This window comes from Panthera pardus, unplaced genomic scaffold (assembly GCF_024362965.1).
Source record: "Panthera pardus isolate Hobbes unplaced genomic scaffold, ASM2436296v1 HiC_scaffold_10, whole genome shotgun sequence".
Lineage (NCBI taxonomy): Eukaryota > Metazoa > Chordata > Mammalia > Carnivora > Felidae > Panthera > Panthera pardus.
In genome coordinates, this window is record NW_026526655.1 from 45837579 (window position 1) to 45845873 (window position 8295).

An 8295-nucleotide genomic window follows, 5' to 3' on the forward strand; every position below is an offset into this window, starting at 1 on the left:
TGTTTTAAAATGTTTAATTTTAACAGAAGAGAAAAATAGTCAGTGTTCTATGCATTAGAAAATGAGAATGAATTTTAATGTGTATTGGTTAGAACAGATGAATTTATCTGAGTTTTTTTAATACTATTCAGCAGATTAACATGCTTGCATATTTGAAATACCAGAGGAACGCATTTAAGTACAGAGTGCAGATCAAAGAAAAATATTGTTTACATAGAGGGATATGAGATTATTTCTATAAGTGGAAAGCCTCAAGATATCTTTCAACTAACCCAGTGTTAGCAGATTTCTTAAATTGTAATGCTTCAGGCCAGTACATACATGCTTTATTCCAAATTATTCAAGTTCAGCCATAGCAGTCCTGATCAATAAGTCCTTTAGACTTATTACCTGCACATTCTATTAACATTCATAGTCTGACATTTAAGAAATTAAGATATTTATTAGGTTTTCAGTTTTTATCGAATAATTCAAGAAGGTTCTAGTAGGTGGTTAGCAAAGAATTCCTGCAAAAATGGAATTCTTCAATGACTGCTTTTTCATCTTAGCCTCATACCCATCTACAATCATTCTTACTTAGAGGCAAATGACAGAATTTGTTAAATAGTACAGATTTACGTCTCACAACAATTAAAAGTTTTTTTAATGTAACTTTCCTACAATTTGTCAGATACCCTACATATAGCCTGAGAGTCCATGAGGATAAGTCACTGAGTAAATATTATGTCTATACATGTGTTTCTCATGAATACTGCCATGTTTCCCCCATGAGAACACAGGATGAGGATCTTCTCACGATGTACTGGGGGCCAGTGCAGACCAGCCCTAATTTGTCAGTTCCATCTCTTTGCCACAGTTGCTCCCCCATATTAATAAGTCTTCAAATAAGAAGAATCTTTCTAGTTTCCATTGCCTGGAAGTAGCCCAGATACATGATGTAGAATCCAAGTTAACCTTTGAAAAGTTTGACTGCTTAAGATATGAAATCTTTAATCTAATAAACCACTTTAGGGGTGCCTGGGTGGCTCAGTTGGTTAAGCTCAGACTCTTGATATTGGTGAAGGTCATGATCTCATGTTTAGTGAGGTGGAGCTCAGCATCAGGCTCCTTGATGACAGCATGAAGCCTGCTTGATATTCTCTCTCCCTTTCTCTCTGCCTCTTTCTCTCTCTCTCTCTTTCTCAAAATAAATAAATAAAATTTAAGAAATTAAAAAAAAAAACACTTAGCTCACTCTGAACTGCTTGAAATGTTCCAGAACAAAGAACTGTTCACCTCAAAATTAAGGTATTAATTTTAGCAATAGGTTTTGCATGACATTGTATAGGCCGCTAAATATAAAGCCAAGCACACTCTCAGGTATTTCTCTTTTTAAAACAATTTTTTAAAGTTTATTTATTTTGAGAGAGACAGAGGCAGTGCAAGTGTCAGAGGGGCAGAGAGAGAGAGAGGGAGACAGAGGATTCCAAGCAGGCTCCTTGCTGCCAGCACAGAACCCTACGTGGGGCTTGAACTCACAAAACTGTGAGATCATGACTGGAGCTGAAATCAAGAGTCAGATGTTTAACTGACTGAGCCACCCAGGCACCCCACAGGTATTTCTTATTTTGTTCCAGATGGAAGCTTATTTTACATTTTGAGTTCTTCGTTAAAATTTTATGGTTTCTTTATTTTTTTAACCTCTGCATTAAACTGTCTACCTGGCACATAGTAGGAACTAAAATCATGATACATAAATTAAATCTGAACATGCTTTGTGCTGTTCTTTTGTGAAATCCTTGGAGAAAGCCATGCTTTCTTGAAACATTAGTGCAGGTACCTTGAAAGGTTACAGTTGAAATAATATTTTTAAAGAAAACATCCAGCCATTTAGCATGGGGCAAAATACTCTTTGTCAGTCAGATGGGACTCTCACTGGAATTCTCTGTCCACATGACTACACCAAAATCCAGGCTCACGGGGTGGATGACCAGCTAAGATTCGCCTTGCCTCAAAAGAAAAGAAAATATCTTTTACTTGCAGGACAAGTCATAACATTTACTCCCACGAAGAACTAATTGCCTATGTAAGTAAGGTGAGCATTGAAAACATTATCTTGATAGAAATGTTTCAGTAAAATACAATTTATATCTGCTGACCATGGTGCAGGTTCTCAGCAGGAGTAGTTGCTACACAAAGTGCGCCAAACAGGAGTGAGGAGTTAAGTGGTCATGTCCACTTAGCCCCCTGTAAGGAAACAAATCACCCAAGGGACTGTTAACCCTCCCCACCCTATAAAGCGAGTGAAAATGTAATTGTATTTAGTAGATTCATTGCATAATTTATTGCAGATAAATTGAATATATACTGCAGAAAAAATTATATATATGTAGACTCCCCCAGCTTCCTTTATGATTTTATGTTACTGGAAAATACCACAGGGCAAAGTGGAGATGAAGTCAGAAAATGTATTAGTCACAGCTTCTCTCTCTCTCTATCTCTCTCTCTCTCTCTCTCCTCTTTCTCTCCTTCCTTGCTTTAACCAATTTTTTTTTTGTCACAGATGTTACTAATGATGCAGAAATGGCTGGAACCAATGTGGAAAATATTTCACAAAAGAAACAGTCTCCTTTTAGTTTTATTGCCAGGTATAATTGATTCCATACAGTCTGGCCATCATTCTTGTTGATTCTGTTTCTTCTAGCACAGAAATATATACTCTTGCATTGATATTTGATGTTTTAGTTCTTCTCACCAGTTAATATGACATCAACTCTTTGAAGGAGGGGGGAGGTAAATAGTTTGGTTTACCTAAATGTTCAGAAACATAAAATTACATTTAAAAAAAGGATAATTTAAGTGCTTTAGTTATTTTGCTTTATTTTTACATGTATTTATATTGTAAGTCATTTTTCAATGACCAAACATGATCTGACTTTTAAAGTATAGTTTAAAGTATATCTTGATAATTAACAGGCTATTAAATGTTCAGATGGTCTTTTAAAAAATGTATACTTACAGGACATTTACATCAAAGTCCCCTTAAAACTAATATTTCACCTGAAAAACTTTCCCTAAGTACCTGACCTTTAGATTACAAAGTGTTTTACAACTAACTTGATACTTAAACAAAACTCTAGCAATTATGTCTACTCCCTGAATGTTCTCATGCAATAGGTTTTTTTTCCTCATGAGTCATACATCTGGGAATCTTACTGAAAAATAAATTAATCAAACTTTCTAAACGGTTATTGTGACATTTTTATGGTGATGTGTGTTTTGATTAGGTTGAAACCAAGAAAGAAATTGTAAAAGATAAACTATCTGGTATATGTCCCTGTTTGTTTATTCACTGTGAACAAGATGTGTAGGGCAAGGCCACCATGCTTCCTACAGACACTTGAAAGACAGACTTAAGTGATCAAAGAGATTTTTTTCTTCTTCATATTATCTCATTCATAAATGATGTAGGTCATACTTGAAGAGATATTGAGAATATGGAATGGGATGATGTTCAAAGCATCCCTCCCACTCCCCAAAGTATCTTTATTTTTCTTCCCATTATTCCAGAATGTTTATTAAAAAAGAACTTCAAAACAACATAGAAACATTGACAGAAATGTCACATATCAACACTAATAGGATACTTCTTTTTAAATCAGCATCTTTTTAGACTGGTATGTTAAGGTCTGCTCATCTTTCACTGTTCCTGAGAAGTCAATGCAAAAGATAATTAAATACAAATTACATTTCTCTGTATCTGAGTAGAATACTTTTATCTTATTTCATCTTAATTTCTTTCCAGCAGTGGAACACCTCAAGACTGGGGACAAAAGACCTTGCCATTGGCCCAGAACATTACTGAATTTGTCCATAAATTAAGCACAAAAAAGAGTAGATAATACAGCAAATAGATTTTAAAATAATGCTGGCAATTTGGCAGAAACAAAAGATATAAAATGTATAGTTTTATGTTTTAGAAGCCCCTAGTAAATAGATTGTGGTCAGAGTAACTCAGTGCTTCCTACTATTAGTTAAATGGAGATGGACATCTAGCATATATTGAAAGAGATTATTGTAATAACACCTTCACTTTGAATCGATTTCAATGATGACTTTAAATGCAAAGTAACTATAAATGCTAGTAACTAAAAATTAAGAGTACGTTAGTGATGTACTCAATGAGTTTTAAGGCATAATACAGTTAAGTGTCTGATGTTCACCATAGCAAAGTTCAAAGTAAAGGCAGTTAAGCTACATGTGCTCATGTGGTATGAACCTGAAAGACCCAAAGGAAGTCATATAGGTACAGATAATTATGTCTTAATTGTTTTATTTCAAAGTGGATTTACTTTCTCCCAGATAGACACTTATTCTCAATAGAGAAGAGTAATACTGTATTTTCTCTTTTTGTTCTCATTGCAAAACAAAGAGGAAAGCATGGTGACAAAAGCACTTCTGCTTCCATTGTGTTCGAGAATGGCTCCTCTGGAGGAAGTGTTAGTGACAAAGCTGGAAGTGAATTCTGAAGGCCACTGCCAATCATCTGTTAGGAGTTTGCTCTAGGGCTTAGCTAGAGGCTATCTATCCTCGCCAGAAGTTTACCTTTAAACCTTAAACTGGGGAACATAAGATTACTTACATTTCTTTTTATGTCAAAATTTATGGTGGAAGAAAACAGTGAGCTCAATGAAATGTATCATTAAATACGAGGATTTTTTTCCTACTCATATAATTGAATTTTCACATTGAGTAAAAGGGCAGAAATAAACTCTCAAATTAGTTTTGCTATGTGGAAAAAATGGAACTTCTTTCAATTTGTGTTACAAATGGGTCTTTTCTTTTAATTCTCCTTTCATGGAGACATCCAAATTCCTGTTTATCCCCCAATCTGCCTCCCCCTCCCCCAGACAAACTGGTAGCTCCTATGGCTTTAACTAGCTCTTCCGTACGTACTGTTGCCCCCTGCATCTTTCCCAGGCTCCCACCTAGGCTGGTGCCCAGAAAACCTCCTGAGCTGTAGAAAGAAATCTTACTGGGGCACCTGGGTGGCTCAGTCAGTTAAGCTTCTGACTCTTGGTTTCCACTGGGTCGTGATCTTTCAGTCCATGAATCTGAGCCCCTCACTAAGAGTGCAGGGCCTGCTTGGGATTCTCTCTCTCCCTCTCTCTCTGCCCGTCCCACCCTCTCTCTCTCTTTCTCTCAAAATACATAAATAAACTTAAAAAAAAAGAAATTAATCTCACTGCACAACTCAGAATATCTTAGGGACAACTCAGACTCATTATATCCAGAACTGAACTCTAAACCATACTTCTAAAAATAAAAGTAAAAGCTATCTCCTCTGTTCTGCATTTTCACAACCTACTCCCCTAAGCTGGAAATCAGGATCCTTTTCTGCAGTATACCACTCTCTACCCTACATCCAATTAGTAACCAATACATGCCATTGCTGTCGCCATTTATCTTTTGTGCATGGAACAATCACCACTGCCAGTATTTAATTTTACACCTAAACCACTATTATAATCTCGACCCCTCTTTATCCTCCAATTATACCCAATCTATAGACTACTGTCAGAATGAAATTTCTTCAGTATAAAGAAGCTGATTTTATCTCTTACTTCTAAAAATACTGCTCTCTACTTCCCACTTCACTAAAGTCAAAGCTCTAAGTGTCAAATACAAGACCCCTCATGACCTCACTGCTTTGTTTCACTCCCATCTCTCCCAGGTTCTCCTGTTCCTCTGTCCTACACAAACAGCATATATATCAACATTACAAATATAACCAATTGCATTACTAAAAGAACTTTGCTCTTTTGTACCCCCAGGCCCCACAAATGCCAGTTCATCTACCTGGAATGCACTTTCCAGTTTTCCTCCAGTTTTATTGGGCTGGTGAATGTCTATTTAGCTTTCACATTAAGATTAACTATCACTTCCACTAAATAATCACCCCTGATCCCTGAAAGACAGTTAATTATCAACCCTTCCCTGTGCTATCATGGTAGCTTATATATATTTGCTTCTTGCATTTTTGCTGTGACTATTTGTTTACATTGCAGACTTCTTCACTGGACTTGGAAAAATGTGAGGGTAGAAATCACTTGTTATTCATATATGATTTCTCAGCACTTAGCTACTCTGCTTAAACAGTTTTGCACAAATGGTGATATGAGAATATATCCATTATGTTTTGAAAGACCAGAGTTTCTTTCAGGTACATTCATGTGAATTTGACCATTTCTCTGACACCTTAAGGACAGTAATATTGACAGAGGATGGGATGATAGTGAGATTTTTAAACACAAAGTTATAGCTTGATGATCATTTACTTAATTTAGTAAGTCCCTGAATTACAGAATTTCTCACACCCCATCACAGGCATGTTTTCATTTTAGGCTCAAGCAATCATCTGACATTGAAGGGATCGAGATGCTTGTTTTACTGATGAAGATGCTACTCATTAGAGACGTTAAGTAATTTCACTAGTTACACACGTGGAAAACGTAGGAAACAAGACTTAAACCCATATCCTCTGGCTCCAAGTCCAGAGTTCTTTCTTCTCACATCATCAACTGTGCAAATAAGTTTCAGAAGTACATTTTTGGTATTGGATATATGGAGTCTATAATAATCTCTGGTCAGATGCTGAAATGGAGTGAGAAGTATAACAGATTTCTTGAAAGGTAACATCTGAGATCAGAGGGAGAAGGATTAGGCAGGGAGTTTCAGACCATCATGCATTTATGACAAATACTTAGCCAACCCAAAGGGGGAGCTCTGGAGCAAAGATTGCGTGTCAGATAAATCTCACTGCAGAAATTGCCAGACCCTGCTAGCTTCATTGTGCTTGGACATTGGCTGGGGCCGCTCTTGGCTTTGGCTCAAAAGTTGAGACAAATCCTCAAGGTGCTAACAGCTGTACAGATGTCAGCTAACTGCCCTCCTTGCAACTGGATGGCAAGGTCTTTCTTGAGGGTGCTGTGACAGTAACTTCTATTCACAAGTAAAGGATGGAGCTATGTAACAGTTCAACAGTTCTTGGAAACGATGGAGCAACAGACAAGCAATCAATATTCAGGTTAACACAGACCGTCTCAAGAAACATTTGCTATTGTAGATTGCAGGAAAGAAGTTGATGCTGAAGGGTATGAAAGTTTTACATGTTTTAGAGTCTTGTCAGTAAAACTGTGCCCAATCAGAAATTCACACAAACTGTGTAACTTTATAAATTTGTCTTCCTTCTCTAAGAAAATAGGGTGGTACTGTTCAATGATTATGTTCGAACAATCTTCAGAATACAAAATAAAGAAAACAAAACAAACCAAACAAACAAAAAACCCAACCATTTCCTTATGAGTCACATCGTTCTATTTTAGTGCCTTGTAAGCAAGTTTGTACATGAAACATGACAATGGAAAACAGCTGGACTCAAAACTTTATAAATGAGAATTTTCGTGAGTAATTTAGCAGTTTATAGAATGTGCAAGATGGCTTAGAAATTTTTTTTTTCAAAAGGGGCCAGACTCCTGAAAAGCAAATCTAATTTGAACATCAAGAGAACTTAAAACGTAAAAATGCTGCATACTGTTCCAAAGATTTCTATGTGGAGTCATATAATTAAGTATTGGGTAAATCAAACAGTAGGCTTGTGATTAGAAGAAATTATGTTTAAAAATCATTGCTAAAGAACTAGACCCATTTTCAGCTGTTTCTCAATTTCCACCCTGAGTATATTATAGAAACGATTATGAATATTTTGCTAGAGTGAAATAAGATTAGCAATGTTATCACATCTGTTGGGGGGGGGTGTCTCAACCCTATATCTTACGTCAGCCTCTTTCTTGTTCTGCTTATTCAAGTCTGTGATGTTTAGACTATCTTATGTCAGCAGTTATGTATACTTTACTTTCTAACATGACTGGTCAGTCACCTAATTTTAGGTTCTAGGTTGAAAAACTTTCTGTTCCCCAAGATTTAGATGACAAAAACCTTCTATTACCATAAAAATTTCTCTCCTTCCAGAAGTATCTCAGTTCTCTTTGGGCTTCAATAACAAAATACCAAGACTGGGTAACTTATAAACAACAGAAATTTAGTTCTTACAGTTCTGGAGGCTGACTGTCTGCTATAAGTGTGAAAGCGGGGTCAAATGAGGACCCTCTTCTGGGTTGCAAACTTCTGTGTTGTATCCTCACATGCAGAAGGCATGAGGGAGCATGATGGGACCTTTTCATATGGCACGAATCCCAGTCATGAGAGTTCCACCCTCATGACCTAATTGCCTCCCAAAGCCACCCCCCCTTCTAA